Source organism: Suncus etruscus, chromosome 3 (genome assembly GCF_024139225.1).
Source record: "Suncus etruscus isolate mSunEtr1 chromosome 3, mSunEtr1.pri.cur, whole genome shotgun sequence".
In the NCBI taxonomy this organism is placed as follows: domain Eukaryota; kingdom Metazoa; phylum Chordata; class Mammalia; order Eulipotyphla; family Soricidae; genus Suncus; species Suncus etruscus.
The window spans coordinates 11071338-11093274 of record NC_064850.1 but is presented as its reverse complement, the minus strand read 5'-3'; the positions used below and the strand labels follow the sequence as shown (position 1 = coordinate 11093274).

General features: G+C 35.6%; 1 protein-coding gene and 1 non-coding gene across 14 annotated transcripts in view; one reads left to right on the top strand and one right to left on the bottom strand.

Moving 5' to 3' along the window:
* GPHN (gephyrin) overlaps positions 1 to 21937 on the bottom strand; it is a 398145-nt gene that overhangs the window by 286408 nt on the left and 89800 nt on the right. The window lies entirely within an intron of this gene.
* LOC126005470 (small nucleolar RNA U3) lies at positions 12574 to 12792 on the top strand. The gene has a single exon (XR_007494543.1). It is a non-coding gene; the product is annotated as a small nucleolar RNA U3 (small nucleolar RNA).

The window sequence follows — 21937 nt, the reverse complement described above, 5'->3', positions numbered from 1 at the left end:
AAATTAAAAGTTAAATAAATAAATAAGTAAAAATAAATGGGAATGAGTAAATGATGAGATGTGGGAAGATTAACACCTTTTATATAGTTTTCTTCTGTAGAAATTATTTTGCTATTTTGTTAAAAAGAAAAAAAAAGAGATTTATTTGGGGGGTTGATTTTTTTGGCCACACATGAGAGTGTTATGTGTTTCACTGAAGTCATCATTAATTCTAATGATTTTTTAGTGGAGTCCAGTTTTCTTTGAAATTGTCATCCCAAAAAAGCTTTCATATGCAAAGTGAAATTTTATTTTTTTCAATTTGATTCTTTATATCTTGATTAATTGGTCTTGAAGGATTTCAGAAATTGTATTCAAAGTATGTAGTAAGAGGAACACACTCATTTTATACAAAGGAAATGCACTCAGTTTTTCACCCCAATACATAAAATTAGTTGTTGTCTTGTAATTGTTGTGTATGTAAACATTTTAATGGGATTATTATGTTACTGACCCTACCCTGATCAGTGATTGTGCCCTACCCTAGGGTGTGACCTGGCATTCTGCTCCCACCATTGGGGGGTACCTGATCCCACCATTGGGTGATACCTGATTCTGGGTCATAAAAACAAGGGTCTGTGGAAGGCGAGAGGCTTTTTTGTCCTGGACCTATTCTTAGGCCTTTTGGCTTCGGCCTCTTCACGAAATAAAGAGCTGTTTTCTTCGGAAGCCTGACTGCCTGTTGGCTTTCTTCCCGCCGCATTCACCTCAGAACCAGGGTGACAGACGCGTGGTCCGAGCTGGAGGAGAAAGGCCTCATCCTTGATCCCTCCATCAGTCAACCTCTTCAGGGGCTGACTTGCAACAGTAATATATAATTTATTTATATATGGTTGATTTGTGATGTATGGTTTATGCTGGGGTATGTTTCCTCTATTTCTGGTAAATTTAACATTTTAATAATTAAATAATTAGAAACTTTGTTACATATTTTTCAGTATCTTGATATGATCATGTGCTTTTAATCTTTCTGTGGATGTGAAATGTTACATACATTGATCTTTTATTTCTGGGCTGGTATAAGTTGCACTTAGTAATGATATACTAGGAATGATTCTTTAGATATAATATTGGATTTGAGTTGCCAAATTTAATTGAGAGGCTTTACAAAGAGTGATGAGTGCAGTTAGAGTAGAGAAAGGTCTACTAAAATAATGATGGCTGTAACTGATTGCTGAGGACAAAAACTCATTGCTAAAAGGGGAAAGTGACAAGCAAAGCACCCTCCATTAAGAATAGCACAGATTACCTTGTCAAAAAAGAGGAGGGAGAGATGGTGGGAGATGGGAGAGGAGAGATACAGAGAGTGGGAGATGGGAGGAGGGAGGGAGGGAAGGAGAGAGAGAGAGGGAGGGAGAGAGAGAGAAAAAGAGAGAGAGAGAGAGAGAGAGAGAGAGAGAGAGAGAGAGAGAGAGAGAGAGAGAGAGAGAGAGAGAGAGAGAGAGAGAGAGAATCAAATTGCCTGCCCTACAGACAGGAAGTGGGGAATGGAAGGAAAATTGAAAATTGAAGACAGTGGCAGGAAGGGTTCTCTGGTGAAGGATGGTGTAACTGTATGACTGAAACCCAACAATGAACAGTTTTGTAACAATTGTGCTGAAATAAAGCAATTTTTAAAAATTGAGATATTTGAATCTATTGCTTCACTTTTTATGCTGAGTCTGTTTATCATTATATCTGACATGAGATACTTATTTGTATAATATAAAAAAATTCTGCTTTATTCTTGAAGCACTGTCTTTTCATAGGTCAGACCATTGATTTATGATAATTAATGATTACTGCCATGTGTCACTCCCATTCTATTTTGTTTTCTTGTTCTTTATTTAACATTTTTCTCTTACATCTTTTCACATGAATGATCTTTAAAAAAAGTTTTGGTTTTTGCAGATTTTCTCTTTCAGTAATGTAATGCAATTCCATTTTCTTCTAATATTTAGAATTTCTTCTGAAAAGTGTAATAAAAACCTGATGGGTGATTCTTTATGTTGCTTGTTTAATTTTCCTAGCAGTCATTAATATGTTTTATCACTGAAATGAATCTTTAACAATGTGTTTGGGAAGGTGATCTTAATTCAAGAAATCTGAACATTCTCTCAGCTTTCTGAATATCTATAAAGAGTTCTTAGGTTTGTAAACTACTCAGCTATTTTTTTTTCCTTTAAAAATGGTCTCCACTTCTTTCTCTCCTTCAAGTTCTGGTACTCTGAAAGTATTGATGTTTTTCCTTTTTTAATGGAACTTGGATGTTTCTTGTATATTTTCTTTATTTTTCTAATCCGTTTCTCTCCTATTTGATTCACTGCTAAGATTTTTTTTTTTATCTTCTATTTCTAATAATGTTTCTCCTGTAAGGTTTTAGGCTGAATTTCATTCAATGTGCTTTTCAAATGTAACATCTGTTTGCATTTAATAGCATCCTAAATCTCTTCACTAAAGAACTCATGATCTGGTAGCTGTTTTGTTTTGATATGATATACTGAATATCCTCCTCTGTATTCAGTTGAGATTCTTTCTGTTCATTTTGAAGTGATGGATCTTCTCTATCTTTGATGATTACCTCCTTTCTCTCTGTGTCCTTAAGTATGCCCTCTGGAAATTTACTTTTTTTTTTGTTTGTTTTCTTTTCTTGTTTTTGGTTTTCGGTTTTGGGGCTACAACTGATGACACTCAGGGGTTACTCCTGGCTGTGAGCTCAGAAATCGCTCCTGGCTTGGTGGACCATATGGGATGGTGGAGATTGAACTGAGTTTTGTTCTGGGTCAGCCGCGTGCAAGGCAAACACCCCACTGCTGCGCTATAGGTCTGGCCCCTGGAAATTTAATTTTTAATTGAATCACCATGACGTATGAGATAGTTACAAAGTTGTTCATGACTGAGTTTTCAGTCAGACCATGTCTAGCAATCATTCCTTTATCAGTGCACATTTCCTGCTACCAATGTCCCCAATTTCCTTCCTGCCTTCCCCACTGACCTGTCCTGTGTGAGTGTCTCTCTCTCTCTCTTCCCTCTCCTCTCTTTTCCCTTCTCTCTCTCTCTCTCTCTCTCTCTCTCTCTCTCTCTCTCTCTCTGTCTCTGTCTCTGTCTCTCTCAATACAGTGGTTCCTTCTCTGCCCTAATTACACTACCTTGCTATAGTGGCAAGTCTCCTTTCATAGATTGCTCCTCCTGGTCTCTTCTCTATTGTGCCTGCATATTAATACCATATTATTTTTTTATTTTTAATGTCCCACAAATGACTGCAAAATTCTGTATCTATCTCTTTCCCTGGGACTCATTTCACTCAGCAAAGTATTGTCCATATACATTCATGTGTAAGCAAATTTCATGAATTCATTTTTCCTAACAGTTGCATAGCATTCTATTAGGAAAATATTGTGTAAAAGTACCATAGTTTTTTTATCCACTTAACTGTTTTCTGACATTTGGGTTGTTTCCAGATTCTGGCTATTATAAATAGCATTGCAATGAACATAGGAGTGCAGGTGCCTTTTCTGCATTGTGTTTTAGGGCTCCTAGGTTATATTCCTATGAATGATATAGCTGGGTCAAAAAGGAGCTCAATTTCTATTTTTTGAAGAATATCTCTATTATTTTCCCCAAAAGGCTGGTCAAATCTGCATTCCCACTAGTAGTGAATAGGGTCCCTTTCTGCATCAGGGTCAGCACTGATTGTTCTTATTCTTTGTGACATGTGCCAGTCTCTGTGGTGTGAAATAGTACCTCATTGTTGTTTTGATTTGCATCTATCTGTTAATGACTTGGCACATTATTTCATGTGCCTTTTGGCCATCTATATTTCTTCTTTGAGAAAGTTTCTGTTCATCTCTTCTCCCCATTTTTTGATAGGGTAGATACTCTTTTTCTTTTTCAGCTTTACTAGTGCTTTATAAATCTTAAATATTAACCCTTTATTAGCTAGGTATTGGGTGTATATTTTCTCTCATTCCATGTACAGTCTTTATATCCTTGTCACTAGTCTCTTGGAGGTGCATAAGTATCTCAATTTACTGTAGACACACTTGTTTACTTGTGCTTCCACTTGTTCCGTCAGTAGTTTTTCATCTACGAAGATGCCTACATCTTCCTCTATGAATCTTATAGCTTTAGATGCCTACATCTTTCTCTATGAACCTTACGGTTTCAGATATTATATCAATATATTTAATCCATTTTGATTGACTTTTGTGCATGACGTTAAACAGAGATGTGAGTTCACGTTTTTGCATGTAGTTGGCCAGTTTTTCCAACACCTCTTGTTGAAGAGGCTTTATTTGCCCCACTTCATATTTCTTGTACTTTGGCACAATTATCAAAGACTAATTGATCATATACATTCTTATCAAAGATTGGTCATATACATGAGGATCAGTCTCAGGATATTCAAGTCTATTGATCTGAGGGTCTGTCTGTCTGTCTGTTCTTCTCAGTTCTTGGGACTGTGTGGCTGGGCAGTGCCCAGCTGGGGTGACTGGAAGACCCCTCCTCTTGTCCGGGTGTTTCTCTTTCCCTTAGGGTATACAGACTTGGGGTGAAAATGGTTCTTCTGAGTCAAACAAGACCCTGCTCTGATGGCCAGCCTGTCTACCTCAGTTTCTTGGGACCTTTATTTTTTTTTAATTTTTTAGAAAGTTAGCTCATTTTTTTCAGATGTTGCCTGCAGAAATTTCTTCTATGTATCTTGGTGGTTTAATTTTGGATCTCTTCTTTGTTCTATGGCTATATGAATAAAAGTGCTGTTGATAAAGAAGAAATTGAAAACCTCAATTGAGCTAGCTTAGTGTTGCCAGTGGTGGGGATAAAAATCTAACTCAGAGAGCCCCAGATTGCCTCCCTGGCATCTCCAGCAACTATGCCAATTCTGGCTATATATAGGTCTCCATCTTTGGAAGATAACTTAATGACTGCACTATGCCTTGAAAGAGAGATTAGGGAACATTGCGGGTCCGCCTTCTGCTAATATCAAATAGTAGAACTTAGTTTCCCATACCTTCTTACCCCCAAACCTTGTTTTGTCAGCAACACAATCTTCTACCTCTAATTGAATAGTTAATGAAATTTTATAATAACGAATTAGGTCTGCCCATGGTAACAGTAATAGTGACAGCTGGTAGCAAGACACTTGGGAAACTCTTCATCACTCCATAAAGATTAAAACCTTCAGCTCCAATATTTCCCAAAGATTGTATTAGCAGTCCATAATGTGGAGAGCACTTTCTAGTTGTTTGAATCTTAAACAAAAATTTCCAGGAAAGGGACCGGAGAGATAGCATGGAGGTAGGGTGTTTGCCTCGCATGCAGAAGGACGATGGTTCGAATCCCGGCATCCCATATGGTCCCCCGAGCCTGCCAGGAGCAATTTCTGAATGTAGAGCCAGGAGTAGCCCCTGAGTGCTGCCGGATGTGACCCAAACCGCCTGCCCCCCCAAAAAAGCCCCAAAATTTCTAGAATGGCACTGAGTGACATTTTTTTCTTGGGGGAAAAAACTCAGAAGGCCAAATAAGTCTGCTGTTATCTGAGATATATGGAATCTGTGTCTTTCAGAAAAATCATGATATGAGTAAATAAGGATTTCTCTATCATGCAAATTAAAAACTTAGGGTAGAGGCTTGATTCTGAGTATCTATTTTGATATTTCACAAGAATGACTCATACTATTTTTGTGTGCTTAAAATATTGTAGATTACTCATTAAACCCACCAACTAAAATATCTAATTACCCCATTCATAAATGGAGCAAGGAGATGAACAGACTATTCCCCAAACAAGACAAATGACCAACAGGCATATTAAAAAGTACTGTACCACTTATAAGCAGGAATAGGCAAATAAGAACAACAAAGAGATATTATGTCATACTTGTGAGAATAGCACATATCAAAAAATATGGAAATAGTATTAATGGAATTGTCTAAAAGGTGAATCCTTATTTACTGCTAATGGGAATGTCATCTGGTTTAACCTCTATTAAAAGTAATATGAAGATTTCTTTAAAAAAAAAAAGACAAGAATGAAACACCCATATAACCCTGTGACACTACTTCTTGGCATCTTTCCCCCAAACACAAAATGTTAATTTGAAAGGATATATTAATTCTTATGTTCATTGCTATATTTACTACATAGTCAAGATATAGAAACAACCCAAATACATAACTATAGATCAAGGTGTATATACACAATGAAATACTATACATTCTAAGAAAAATAAAATCATGCAATTTGAAGCAGCATGGATGGATGGAAGTGAGGCTCGTATGCTGAATTAAGTCAGTTAAAGAAAAGAAACAGGTACAATATGATCTCTCTCATATGTGGGGCTTTTAAAGATACATAGCAAGGTAGCAACCACTTCCAAAGGAAACATAATGGGAGATTATCTTTCCATCATTTCCAAACAGATACAACTGAATTTGTGGGGTGGGTTGTCAATGAGAAGGAGAGGTGTTAAGGTCCTTGGAGGAAAAAGATGGGCATATTGGTAATGGATGTGGTGTTGAAATTATGTGCACGATACTGTTACTTATAGTATTGTAAACTAAAAAAAATAGACTTAAACTTGGATGAAACTGTAAGATAACATGTTGAGTGAAGGACAAACAGCAGATGACAAAAAGGACAAACACCAGATGACAAAGATGAGAAGATGACAAATACACTTATGGTATGCTGGGGTCTTCAAACTACGGCCCGAGGGCCACATATTGTATTTATTCCCATTTTGTTTCTTCACTTCTAAATAAGATATATGCAGTGTGCATAGAAATTTGTTCATATTTTTTGTTTTTACTATAATCTGGTCCTCCAACAGTCTGAAGGACAGTAAACTGGTCCCCTGTTTAAAAAGTTTGAGGACCCCTGGTAAACTGAATGAGAAATTTCAATGTAGTAAAAGGGAATATCTATATAACCCTTGATTCCATAGTATAGGGAAAAGAAGGACAAAAAAAAGAAATTGAGGGTGTAAGAAAGGTGAGAAAGGGAAGTAATTGGGACGTAGGAGAGAGGGACCATGGGTATATTGATAATATAGGGGAATTGTATAGCTAGATATCCAAACCACAGAGTCAACAACACTAAAAACATAAGATTCAAATTACACCACCAAACTTTACAATGTGCCTGTCAAGCTGTTGACTACAGGAACTAAAGGAAACCTAAAAACAATGATGGAGAAAAACTGAAATTGGTGGTGTGATTGGTGCATCAACAGTAAAAGTCTTAAACATCAATTATCACTAACTTTGTAAATTGTGATTTTTAAAATACAATTTTAAGTTAAAATACAATAAATTAAATATTGTAGATTTAAATGATAAAAAATGTGAAGGTTGCCATGCAATTCATACATAGTATTGAAAAGGGCAATAAAGTCATCTGACTACTTATATTTTGACATTTATAATGTATCCTTATTATATATCTAATTCTTAGCATAGAGACTACTATTAGCTCTGTATCAGTTTTTTTTTTTTGAGCTCTGGAACTAAATGATGAATTAAAGACTGATAATTTTTTAATTTACAAAGAAACAACTTCTCTAAAAGTTTTTAAATTAGAAAGCAAGTACAGCAGGTAAGGAAACTGCCCAGAGCCAACCCAAATTTAATCACAGGTATAACATATGGTTCTTAGAGCCCTGTTGGCAGTATTCCCTGAACAAAGAGCTATGAGTAAATCTTGATCACAGTGCACTCCTCCATTTAGAAAACACAAATTATTAAATAGTGCCACTAAGTTAAAAATCTTTCTGGAAGATTAATACATGCTATTTACTCTGTTACACAAATTAAAAATACTATAATGAACATAAGCAAAATTACTTTTTCTTTCTTGAAGAAAAACTAGGATAATTAAGATATGTTCAAGATGGTATCTGTTTTAAGGAGTTTAAAAACAAAAAAAGTAAAAATATTCTGAAAACTCATGCAAGACAAAAGTTAATTTAAGTTTTAATTAATTCTAATTGGAAGACAGTGGTATAAAAATGAACTCTGATACATCAAGTATATTTTGCACTATGAACAAGGAGCAAGTCAACTTAGCTATTTTATATTCATTTAAAAATATTAGTTCAAACAACATAAAATTTATGATAGAAATACACTGCTAATTGTATTTATTGTTTTATTTAGGAATGTAAAAAATAAACCATTTGTTTTTTCTACCACAAAATGTTTCGTAAAAACAATCTGTTGTCACAGAAGTCATTATATTGCAGTAACTTTATTATAATGGGTACAGACTATTTAAACTTTTGAACTACAAATATTTATATGTCGAAGCCATCTGGTATGCTAAATAAATACCTATTAATACTTTAAATTAAAATCTGAAAATGGAAATACTTAAAACCTTTGTTTTGTAGACTCCAACTTTTTAAAAGTATGTGTCTTCCTCTGATTAGTAGAAAAGACTGAAAACAGAAAGCTTATCTACAATAGCAAATTACCCTCAAAGTGTAAAACCCATCCTGGGTTGGCTGTGTGCAAGGAAAAAGTCCTACCACTATGCTAAAATCTTGGTAGAAGAAATCTATATCTTCATGAACTACTTTACATGAACTACTTTAATTAATGTGCCTTATTATTATAAGTGACTGTTGTTATACACATGTAAAATCACTTCATATTTTCCTTTCATCTTTTCTGAATTAATTAGCAAAAGTACCCTTAATTAAGTCAACTCTGACCCTCAGGGTCATAATATTGCTAATAAAAAGTGGCAGGGAAGCAGCAGAAAAAGAAACTTGACTAGCTCTGTAGGATCCAAGAAGCTGTTAAACAACTTCTGACAGAAAATAGACTTTTTCCATGACTGTCTGATTTCGTGCGAAACTGCAATCTGAGACCCCACATATAACATACTGGCACTTGAACAGGGAAATGAAAACTTGAGAACAATTCGTGCTACGAGAGAAGGAGAGTCACCACTTGCAACCGAACTGTTCACATGAAGCAGCTTCTCTGAGTGAATCTTTGATTGGTGATTCTGATAAACTGAGAAGATCATCATCATCCTGATGCTCTTCACTGTCAAATTACTTTTTCAGCCTGTCACTATCTGATATTATCCCCATCCAAGGATCTTTTTAACAAATAGAAGATGGGGAACTGTTGTCATACGCATGTAAAATTACCTTATTTTTTCCTTCCATCTTTTCTAAGTTAATTAGCACAAGTACCCTTAATTATGTCAACCCTGACTGACCCTTAGATAATTTGTGTGAAACTCTGACTAATAAAAGTGGCAGGGGAAAGCAGCCGAAGTTTGGCTGTCTTAATAAGACCCAAAAAACTGCTCAACACCCTTGGCTGCAAAAATGCACTTTTGACTTTGTCTGATTTCTCCTGAGAATCTGCAAGCTGAGACAGACACAGAATTCCCCCACAAAAATGAGTTGACTATCACTAAAGACTTTTTACTTAATATGTTCCATCCCATCATAATATAATGAATTTAAGTTTTAAATTTTATTAACAGAAATTTAAGTATGCTATATTTAAATTCTATTAGAAAAAAATGTTTAACATTGCTTTCTCAGTCTCTAAACAAGGAATGTCCTACTGAAAGGATAACAGGAAATTTTTCTCCCCATCTCCTTCTATTAATTTTTGGAGGGGTTTTCAGACCACATCTTTGGAGTTCTCAGGGGTTATTTCTGGCTCTGTGTTCAGAAATTAGCAATAACGAAGCGGTAGGGCGTTGCCTTGCATGTGGCGGATCCAGGACAGATCTCGGTTCAATCCCTGGCATCCAATGGTACTTTGGATAAGACATACTTTGCATGTGGCCAACCTGGGTTCTATTCTCAGCATCCATATTATTCTCTGAACATCACCAGGAGAGATTTGAGTACAGAGCCACCTCTGTACTCTTTTTTTTTTTTTTGCCCCACCTCCAAAAAAATAATAAGAGAAAAATCCAAATAGGGATATAAAAGTACAAAAGTGTGTGTTATCTTAGAAAGGAAATATAAACTTTGTTAAAAAATATTATATTAGAAATAAAGCTTAAGTATCTACATTGGTAAGTAAAGATTATAATAAAAATCTCTAGAGATACGACAAAATTACCCGCGTAAACAGAAAATTCAATATAAATGAAACATTACTTAAAAGGTAAAAACAATATAAATATCCACTAGCAAGGTAGGAATAAACAGATCTTCCTTTATCTTATAATCATAAGACAATTATAAGACATCATCTCTTAATTAAAATTTTTGTTTAATTAAAGATCTGTGATTTAAAAAGTTAGTGATACTTGGGTTTTAGGGATAAAATATTTCAGCATCAATTTTCTCCACCAGTGGTTCTCATGTTCCCACTTGTCCTCTCCTGCTCCCCATGACACTTTGACAGGCACATCTCAAAGTTCTGTGGCTGTAATTTAGATCTCATGTTTTTGGCATTGTTGAATATGTGCTTTGGATATATAGCCATATATTCCCCCAACATCACTGGTATGCCATCATTATTTCTCTTTCTCTGGCTCTTACTTCCCCTCTTGGTTCTTTCCTTCTCTGTCCTTTTCTTACCTATATAATCTAGAACAGCGATGGCTAACCTTTTGAGCCCGAGTGCCCAAACTGCCGCACAATGCCCGGTCCTCCCAACGGCCAGTCCGGATCAGTTGTCAGGTGAGCTGCAAAGCAGACACCGGCACACTCGCCTTCCGCCATGCCACATATCTTAATTGTAGACCTTCCCATGTACCAGCTGCAAGGCTTTCGCATGCCACTGCTGGCATGCGTGCCATAGGTTTGCCATCGAGGCTCTAGAATAAAGGCTGATATAAGTACCCCTATATTACATTTCCTTATCCAGTTAGTCTATGTACTACAGATAAATAACTGGTTTTCGATGTTACTGTCTAAAAACTTAAAATTTTCTTACTAAAAACATAAGATTAAAAATATTTGCACAATAACATCAGACAAGATGCAAAATAATGAACTGAATAACACTCTGCTTATACCTTACAGAAGAGTTAAAAATATATATAGATCTTAAAATTATAAAGTCACAAAAGTGAAAAATAAAGTAAAAGCTTCATGGCATTTGATTTGTCAAGTGATTTCTTAGATATGACAACAAAGGCACAGGAAACAAACAAAAAAAAACACAATGAACGCCTGTAAAATTTTTTTAAGTATACATCAAAAAAAATAATGTGAATAGAGTTTAAGGGCAATCCACAGTGAATGTTTGTGTGTGTGTGTGTGTGTGTGTGTGTGTGTGAGAGAGAGAGAGAGAGAGAGAGAGAGAGAGAGAGAGAGAGAGAGAAAGAGAGAGAGAGAGACTGTGTAGGGATATTTACAATCATCTATGTAGTAAGGAATCTAGAATAAGAAGAACTTCTAAAACACTTCTAAAACAGATTGTTTAAAAATAGACAAAGTTGAGTGGACATATATTTAAAGAAAATACTGAATATAAATATATGAAAAGATGTTTAACATTACCAAATCTCAGAAAATTGCAAATCAACTATCAATAATAACAATTCACATACACTTAAAAGGGTTATTACTTTAAAAAAAAAAGAACTTGACTTGCATGTGGCCAATACTAGTTCAAATTCATGGCAACAACTATAGTCTCCTGAGCACTGTCAGGAGTGATCCCTGAAAACAGAACCAGGTGTAAGCCCTGTGAATCACCATATGTTGCTAGGGGGGAAAAATAAGCTATTTAAAAATAAAAATGGATATGGTAATAATAAACATAGGATTTGGTTTCCAGAATCATATACTCCTCCTAGGACGATGATGGGGAGAGACAAGGGTAACTGCTGACACTGAAGGACTGAGCAACATCACATCCTCTCAACCTTACATTGAATTTCTTGCCCAGCTTTCCATAAGTCATTGGTGGGGCCCATGAACCTTTTGAGTGCTGCTTAAGAGGCTCCCCAAAACAGTAATAATAAAGAAAACTAACTAAAGATGTTGGAATGTGTGAAAAATTCAAGACTTGTACACCACTTGTGCAAATTTAAAATAATATGAACAGGCACTGTGGAACACAGCATACAGTTCCTCACAAAATCAAAAATAAAATTACTCTAGAATTAAGCAATTTCACTTCTGAATACTCCTTCAAAATAATTAAAATGTAAGCTCAGAGATATATGTGTACCAGAATTCAAAACATTATCCAAAATAGCTTAAAAAGGGTAGAAATGAACTGTCCAGTTGTTCATCAATAGATGAACTAATAAAATATGACATATTTACATCATGGAATAGTATACAGTCTTTTTGGGGGATCTGTCTTGCCTTAAGAAAACTTTAAAAAAAGTTCTTTTAGGGGCCGGAGCAGTGGCGCAAGCAGTAAGGAGTCTGCCTTGCCAGCGCTAGCCTAGGACGGACTGAGGTTCGATCCCTCAGCGTCCCATATGGTCTTCCAAGCTAGGAACAATTTCTGAGCTCATAGCCAGGAGTAACTCGAGTGTCACTGGGTGTGGCCCAAAAACCAAAAAAACTTCTTCTTTTAATGTTGGCTTTGAGTTTGTAAAGTTCCTGAGCTAAGACTATACTTTCAGGGATCATTGCTATAGTATGTGACTAGAGAAGTTTCTCTGATCGTGTAGAGCACCCGAAGCCACGAAGAGGAGCCATAGCATCCTCCCCTGAGCATGAAGCCTACTCTAGGTATCTCTTCTTCGACTGCCTTTGGCCACTGATGATCGTTCTTTTCTTCCCTGCCTTTGGAAGGGGTAGAGGAAGAGGAAGCAGTCTGGGTGGTAAATTAAATTAAAAAAAAAAAAGTTCCTGAGCTGTTTTTTATACATACTTTCTTCAAATCTGAATGTAAATCTGGCTGGGTGAAATATTCTTGGTGAGGCATTCATTTCATTGAGTATTTTTTTTTTTTCTTTAGTAAATCCCACTACTGCATTCAGGCCTGGATGGTTGATTGTGATAAGTCTACTGTGATTTTTTTTTTTCTACTGTGACTTTTAAGGATGCTTTTTTGTATGTAATGTCCCTTTTTGGTCTTGCTGCTTTCAGTATTCTATTTCTGTCCGCGGTTTTCATCCTTGTGACTAAGATGTGCCTTGCAGTGCTTTTATTTGGGTCTCTTAACTGGTATTCTTCGGATGATCAGGTTGTAGATGCATGCACTTTTCAGTTCTGGGAACTTAGCAATGATATCTTTGACTGTTGCTTCTTCACAGGGGTTGTCTTACTGCTTTTCTAGGCACCCAATGAGTCTTAGTTGTTTCTGTTGAATTTGTCTTAGCTATTGCTGTCTGTTTGCTTATTTTGAGGATATTTCCCATCTTCTGTTCATTTATTTTAAGGTTCTTTTCCAATTTCTGTTGTATGGAGGTGATTTGCAGCTCATCTCCCAGCTCACCAGTTCTAAGCAACTGTACTCTGCTGGTGTGCAGACATATATACATATACATGTTTTTGATTCTAACTATTATTTTCCAATAGAGATTTCCATTGCAGGTGCTCAATACTCAAACTTTCTATTCTCACTATTCTGAACAAGATAAACCAAAACAAAGGTAACAAATATTCTATTTTTCCTCTTCTCAACAAAAAATTATATGCAATTTATAATTAAGAGTACAATTAAATTATCAAAAATTGAATACCTACAAACTATACAAAATTTTTCAATATCACTGAAATTATTCACCCAATACCCATCAGATAAGGGGCTAATATCCAAAATATACAAGGCAATGACAGTATTTCACATGAAAAAAAATCTAATCCCACCAAAAAATGGGGAGAAGAAATGAACAGACACTTTGGCAATAAAAAAATACAAATGGCCAAAAGACACATGAAAAAAATGCTCCACATCACTAATCATCAGGGAGATGCAAATCAAAACAACAATGAGGGGGCCAGAGATAGATAGCATAGAGGTATGGCATTTGCCTTGCATGCAGAAAACAGTAGTTCCAATCCCGGCATCCCATATGGTACCCCGAGCCTGCCAGGAGCAATTTCTGAGTATAGAGCCAGGAGTAACCCCTGAGCACTGCTGGGTGTAACCCAAAAAAACTCCCAAACAAACAAACAAACAAACGAAACAATGAGGTATCATCTCACACCACAGAGACTGGCACATATCACAAAGAACAAGAACAATCAGTGCTAGAGGGGATGTGGAGAGATAGGAACTCTCGTTCACTGCTGGTGGGAAAGCTGTCTAATCCAACCTTTATGGAAAACAATATGGAGATTCCTCAAAAACCTGGAAATTGAGCTCCCATACAATCCAGCTATACCACTCCTCCCTAGGAACATGAAAATATAATTCAAAAATCCCTTCCTCACACCCATATTCATTATAGTGCTATTTACAATAGCCAGACTCTGGAAACAATCAAGATGCCCTTCAACTGATGAATGGCTAAAGAAACTGTGGTACATATACACAATGGAATATTATGCAGCTGTCAGGAAAGATGAAGTCATGAAATTTTCTTATACATGGATGTACATGGAATCTATTATGCTGAGTGAAATAAGTCAGAGGGAGAGAAACAGATACAGAATAGTATCACTTATCTGTGGGTTTTAAGAAAAATAAGACATTTTTGTAACAATTCTCAGAGACAATAGAGGTAAGGGCTGGAAGGTCCAGCTCAAGATATGAAGCTCAGCACAAAGAGCAGTGAGTAGTTAAGAGAATAACCACACTGACAACTAACATAACAATGTGAATGAATGAGGGAAGTAAAAGCCTGTCTCAAATACAAGGAGGGTAGTGATGTGGGAGATTTGGGGCACTCATGATGGGAATATTGCACTGGTGAAGGGGGGGATATTCTTTATATGACTGAAACCCAACTAAAATGATGTTTGTAATCAAATTGTATAAATAACAATATTAAAAATTGTAAAAAAAAATTAAATACAGCCAAAGAAAAATGTTCAGTATCACTGCCTAGGTAGACAGTGTTTACATATAGTAGTTGATATGCTTTTTATATAAAATAACACTGGGAACTGGAGAAATAGGACAGGGATTTAAGCATTTGCCTTACACAAGGTGAACTAACCAAGGTTAGATCTCTATGATATAAAAGGGTTAAAATGTAATTTTTTTACTTTGCTCTCTCTCTCTCATTCACCACTTGCTCATTTACTCACTCCTTTGAGTAGAAGTACCTTATCTTGATGTACTGTATTGATGGAAAAGCTGGACATATATATTATATATAAATATATTATATAATATATATAAATATATTATATATATATAAATAAAAGCTAAGTACAGGTAACTGGGGAGTAAGCCAGAGCTAGAGGCTCTGAGTAGCCCATCTGGGTAATGAGCAGAGGTGAACTGGTCATAAATCCTAAAGCTACAGGGCCGGAGAGATAGCATGGAGGTAAGGTGTTTGCCTTGCATGCAGAAGGACAGTGGTTCGAATCCCGGCATCCCATATAGTCCCCCGAGCATGACAGGAGCGATTTCTGAGCATAGAGCCAGGAGGAGCCGCTGAGAGCTGCCAGGTGTGACCCAAAAACCAAAAAAAAAAAAAAAAAAAAAATCCTAAAGCTACTAGAAGAGAACAGAAGGATCCAAATCCAGCCATTACCTAGGACGGTAAGGGGAGTGGGGCCACAGAAACAATTAAATGAATTCCACTATAAGACCTAAAACAGAATGTATCCACCACAAAGATTCCCAGCAATAAGGGCTCTCTTCTAAGTCCCATGTGGTGCACTCATACATCCTGTCTCAATGTACCTCAGTGTATTGTCGTGATGCAACCAATCAAGAAACTTCATTCATTTCTTTGTTCCACAATTTGCTACACTGCTAGAGAAACTGCTATAAAAATTGTACTGTACTCCTTCCTATTCAGGGCCACAATTTCAGGTAATAACCTAACTGTAGTCTATCTTAATATTAAATAAATAACTCCTTGGTTTCTGACCTAAAGATATTTTGGTATGATTAATTCAGTAAATTCTATGACAACACCGTAGCATCATATATGGTCTCCTGAACACTGTCAAAAATGATCCCGTTTAGAGGCTCCATGCACCCAATCCCCAGCAAAAAAAAAAAAAAATCACACCAATTAAAAAGCATATATAAAATCACTTCATTGTGCTGTATACACTATATGTATTCAAAATTCAAATGGGAATGGGATCAATGTAGTGCATCGATTATCAACTGTCCTATCATGATGTAGTTTTTTTAAATTGATTTCTATCTATTAAACATTTGTGAATTGTTTATTATAACACCACAATTTACCGAGTTGTTCATATTACAGTAATTTCAGGCATTAAATGTTCAAACACTAATCTCATCACCACTGTGACTTTTTCCCCTCACAGTGTCCCCAATTTCCTTCTCACCACCATAGCCTGCCTCCGTGCAGAAACAAATTCACTTCCTTCCTTCCTTTCTTCCTTCCTTCCTTCCTTCCTTCCTTCCTTCCTTCCTTCCTTCCTTCCTTCCTTCCTTCCTTCCTTCTTTCTTCATTCATTCATTCACTTTTGTTTTCTGGGCCACACCCAGTGACACTTAGGGATTACTCCTGGCTATGCGCTCAGAAATCATTCCTGGGTTGGTGGATCATATGGGATGCCAGGGATCGAACTGTGGTCTGTCCTGGGTCAGCTGCGTGCACAGCAAATGTCCTACCACTGTGCTATCGCTCCAGTCCCACAAATTCACTTTATATTGTTTTTCACAATATAAGGGCAAGTGGAATTTTCAAGACTTAGATCAGCAAGGGTCAAATAATTATTATATCTATTTTGAGATGTCCAGGATAATGAACTGAAATACATTTGATGGTTTGGCATTTTGATAAGGTTAAGTCACAGAGCTGAGCCATTTCTGTCAGAGGGTGTAGGATGTCATGATGGCTGCTGTTATTCATACAGAATGGGTAATCTAACACCCCTCACACCTCTATTCTGAGAACTAGCTGAAACTAGACTACCTGGGAAATACCAGTGGCTATTATTTTCTTTAGGAGCTTCATAGCAGTGTTGGTGTCGGGTAGTTCTTATGCAGAAAGAGATGGTGGAGTGAGGGCAAAGCTGCTGCGCTTTCCAGTGGAAGAGCTTAGCCAACCCCATTCTGAAAATAGTCCCAGTTTTTCAGCCCTGTAGTCCGGTTTCACCTGAAACAATTAAGTTGCTCATATTATTTTATTGACTTCATTCTGTCCAAGAGTATAAGTTTTGGCATTGGGCTGCTGTAGTTCAATGAGGAAAGGGGAGTCTCCCCCCACCCTTGCCATTCTGAGAATGCCACAGAGGGATCAGCCTAGATTAGACTGAACTTCCAAGGAAGTATCAGAGACCACTATTTTCTTTCAAAACTTGATAGAGGACCTGGGCCATTTTACTCTTACAGTGTAATTTTATAACCTTTGATAAATCATAACTTCATAGAGCTTCAGTTTTTAATATATCCACATTGACAGAATTAAACAGGCTGAGATAATTTATATATAAAAGAAAATTTCAAAAGAAATGCGGCCCACAGACCCAAGAAAATCTCCAATGATTACTATATTAGTACTTATTCTTTTATGTAATAATATTTGAGTATGAGAAGAACCTCTAACTTGCTTCTAACCAAAAGTATAAAGTAATGGGGATGTATGGTACTTTAATAACTAGGTAATATTATATGGCAAAAAGGCTGAGAGTTGCAGATGCAAATTTTTCATAGATATCAGGGAATATTCTGTCAGACAACAAGGCTATGAAGTCTGTCAATAATCTGAATGACCAATAGAATTCCAACTGAAGTCTTAGACAAAAGTATTACCCAGCTAACAACTACATTATAATCTTAACAAACTCTAAGTAAAAGAGCCAATTAAACTGTACTCAAAATTCTAACTCATGATAAAATAATAAATGGGTTTCTTTTAACCAATGAGTCTGTAGTAACATTATACAGCAGTATTAAACTAAAATAAGTGCGTGGGGAATATAGCACAAAGGTTAGAGATGCATGCAGACTTTACAAACATGGATCCCAAACTGGTTCAAATCTGGCATCAAATGCCCTTCACAAATCTCAACATCTCTATAGCCCTAAGAGATCTCCAAACATTAAGGGTTGTCTCTGCCATAGCAGAGTTCAAGTGATATTGCATTTGGTCATAAGCATTGAGTCAATCAATTCAGTTGGATTAATATCACTGGGAATAACCCCTTAGCCTAATCAGCACACACTCTTGATAGTCCCAACCTCTTCCTCCAAACCAAACCAAAACAAACAAACAAACAAACAAAAAAACCCTAAAAATATTCCTCTATTTGTTCACTCTCAGTAGCAGAAGTCAATGTGTTCTGGATAAATGAGATATACAAATATCAAAACTCTGCTTTAGTCATATCAGTTTAAACTTCCTAGACTCTCATTCATGCTCCTTTTCTGGGAATATCTTCTCCTTCATTTTTGATGATTTTACACCATTCTGAATACAAGCAACTTTCTTATATATGACTGGTTGATTGAAACAGCAAAATAACCTCGCCACAAATTGCATGAGTATAGGAGCATATGATCAGTCCGATTCCGCTCAAACTTTGTCACAGGATTTTAAATTAAAGGCTTAAAGTGGGCCGGAGTGATAGATAGTATAGCAGGTAGAGCACTTGTCTTGAAAGTAACCCACCAGGGCTCTGCACAAAATATTGTCTCCAGGTGTGATCCCAGGTGTAAGTTCAGAGTCAGGAGTAAGCCCTGAGCACTGCCAAATGTGGCCAAATCAAAAGTTGGAAGTATACAGCGACTCAAACTAAGAAGAGGGAAAGAATTAAGTGTAACTAGTAGCCATTTTGTTGATTTGATAAAGGTGCAAAACTTAAAGCACGAAAGTACAGATATGACGGCAAAAGGTGAAACAAATCCAGCTCTACTCTTGTAAATTCTATTTTCTGAGGTTACATAAGCCTAGTCCTTAGTTACATAAGTCAATTAATTCTAATTTTGCTTTAGAAGCTGTTTTAGGTTTTTTTTTTTTTTTTTTTCAAAAACCATTTATTAAAAATGGTAAAAATTAGACTGGCTATCTAGATGCCTCAGGAGAACAATTTAAATGTTATCCATCTTCAACTATATGGTACTTTATTTAAAGAAATCAATGTCTGTTCAATAAAACTGTTGAATTGTTAAAGCTTCTACTACTATTTTTGAATTAGATTTTAAAATGAATAAACTTATCAAAAATTAAACATATATTTAAGAATATATGGAATGACAAAATGTAGGAAAATCTAAAAGTAATGAGCAAGAATTTGTAGTTCTGGCATAACAAAATACCATTACAGCACCATCCTTGATTTAACTGTATTGTTCACATATATACTTTAAAGATCAATAAATATATAACTCTTAAAGAAAACTAATCTAAAATGGTAACTTACATGTATTGTTACAAACAAGACAACGCTGGCAGCTTAGATTTAGAAGAACTATGGGCAGAAGAATAAAATGAATAATCAACAATGTTTAAAACACTGTTATTGGAAAAAATACATTTTCACAGCAGAAGGAAATTTATCACAGAGAAACATAGAACTCTCCTACTATGCTTTATTGAGAGTAATCTGAAAGTTACTAAAATTAGAAATTTAATAGATTACAAAAATTAAATTTATCTATCTAAAAATGCAGTACAAGAATGTACAGCCTGATAAGGCATAAACCACTTCAAAAACAACTGTTTATCCTCTGCTGTCATTTTAAAGAAACTCAATTCTCCATAGCAACCTTTCTCAACATCAGCAGATAAGTACAGGTTATATTTAGAGATGATTGCTTTCTAGATGACAACCCTGCCTTTTCTTCATATTTAATGCCATGATTCAAGGGACCAAAATATCATTTCATCATACTGTAAAGTGAGAACAAGTAAACTATATACTGTGTTTTAGAACCATAAGAAGATGATTTTTTTCCACTATAGGTGGTAAAACATGTAAACACATGCATAAATGTAAAACAAATTATATCTAAGAGATTTACAATCAGATACAACTATTTTTTCTAATTTTATTTGTATTCTTAAACATGAAGTGCTAGTATCAACCACTAACAATCTGTAAAATAAAAATAAATTTTAACTAGCAAGTTGTATTATCTTTAAATTAGTAAAATGAATTCTACTTCAAATTGATTCTTTACAGAAGGTACAATGAGAGAAATAGAAACAAAATATAAGGATGTAATACAAAACAAAAATGCTAAACTGATTAAAATACTAGTACAAAAGTGTTATATGTACTTTACAGTATTTTTACTATGAATATATTCAATTACTTCATACAATTACTCCACAATATATAAAGGTTTCATAAAAATGATAATATTAATATTTTTACTTTATAATGAAGTGCATCAAAATCATTAAAAAAAAAAAAAGATAGTTTTCTCCAATTCTAAATGTCCCTGGAACTGGCATCCCAATTGGATGAGAAAAGTGTTCCCAGACCCAGAAAAGTCAGCTTACCTGGGCTCCTATGCTGACAGCTAACTACAGATTGAACATGCAGAGCCTTTACCTTGCTCCCTGACAGAGAGCTAACCTTACCATAAAGGGCCCCAGATTTGGAGACACCAGCAAGCAGGAACCCTGACAAGGAAGACATCATATTGACAGCATGGAGATTCTGTCCTACAACCCAGATCCTGGAAGAGAGCCAAGCATGACTGCAGAGGTCTCTAGACCCAGCAATGTTAGAGCAGGCTGTCTCTCCATCCAAACAAATGCAGATTTACTACGCATGACCAATGGTCTTTCTTCAAAACCCAGAAGGGAGTGCCAAATAAGACCACAGATGTAAGTCTAGACCTGGAGATGGCTTAAGTCTATATCCACAAAAATAGCAAGGTAAGCATTGAATGGATGCTTGAGAACAGTTTAATCTTGATCTTTAGCTTCCACAGAGTATTAAGAACAATGGAAAATAAAGGAATTAAGCCTCATGGATGAATGGTGACAAAAGAATAGAAAGTTCCTCAACTACATCAGATCTTTCTATAAAACCTGAAGACATGAGAACAACAATCCTCTTGATCTAAATAAAAAACCAAAATTATTAGAATCAATGGAATACTACCAGAGTGGTGGTAGTACAGCAGGCAGCAGGCCTACAGTGCCTTGTGAGCCACTGATCCAGGTTTCAGAAGAAACAACATTAGATAAATTTTATAATTTAAAGTAATAAGCATTATTTACTTAAAGAATTATACCATGCTAAAATTATCTGTGTATAAATGTTAACTATCGCAGTTACTGCAAGAACAAAACTAAAATGAGGTCTTATAACACAACTCAGTGGAAGAATTACACAAACAGCAGAGGAAATCAATGTTAAAATACTTACAAACTTAAATAGGAAATAAGCTCTTAAAATATATATATAACTTATTCCAAAATTTTACATGTATTAAAACTTCTAATTCAAGTAAGTATTGAGGCGTATTCCTCAGCAAAAGTGAATGAAAGTTACTATCTCACATTTACTTTCTATTGGATGCTGATAGTAACAAGTTTGATAGAAGCAAACATGGTAACAACTAGAGAGGAGAGCTACTCTGGTAGCCCCTTCACCAAGACTGATTCCCGTTCATATTACCAAACTTTACGTTCCACCTTCATTAGTAGAACAAATAAAAGATCTGTAGCATGATTAGAAAGCCTTACGACACTTATGATACTATCATCTTTATTATCTCCAATGGCATCCCTCCTTAATCATGTTCACACAATATAGCTCACTCAGTTTAATCAAGCTCAATAACCAGTTTTATCACAATGCAAAAAGATGTGAGGTGTTTATTAAACAAAATTTAGAGAAATTAAAGAGGCTATATCATGTTATTTAATTAGTTTGTAAAATACTATGCATCAACTACTTTTGAT